The following is a 490-nucleotide window of genomic DNA, read 5'->3' as shown; positions in this document are numbered from 1 at the left end:
GTTAGTGAGGAGCAGAACCTTTAACTGTTGTGTTAATGAGTAGCAGAACCTTTAACTGTTGTGTTAATGAGGAGCAGAACCTTTAACTGTTGTGTTAGTGAGAGCAGAACCTTTAACTGTTGTGTTATGAGGAGCAGAACCTTTAACTGTTGTGTTAATGATGAGCAGAACCTTTAACTGTTGTGTTAATGAGGAGCAGAACCTTTAACTGTTGTGTTAATGAGTAGCAGAACCTTTAACTGTTGTGTTAATGATGAGCAGAACCTTTAACTGTTGTGTTAATGAGGAGCAGAACCTTTAACTGTTGTGTTAATGATGAGCAGAACCTTTAAACTGTTGTGTTAATGATGAGGCAGAACCTTTAACTGTTGTTGTTAATGATGAGCAGAACCTTTAACTGTTGTGTTAATGATGAGCAGAACCTTTAACTGTTGTGTTAATGAGGAGCAGAACCTTTAACGTTGTGTAATGATGAGCAGAACCTTTAACT

This window comes from Salvelinus namaycush, chromosome 32 (assembly GCF_016432855.1).
Source record: "Salvelinus namaycush isolate Seneca chromosome 32, SaNama_1.0, whole genome shotgun sequence".
NCBI classification, from domain to species: Eukaryota; Metazoa; Chordata; class Actinopteri; order Salmoniformes; family Salmonidae; genus Salvelinus; species Salvelinus namaycush.
The sequence above is the reverse complement of the archived record's forward strand: the minus strand, read 5'-3'. Positions refer to the sequence as shown.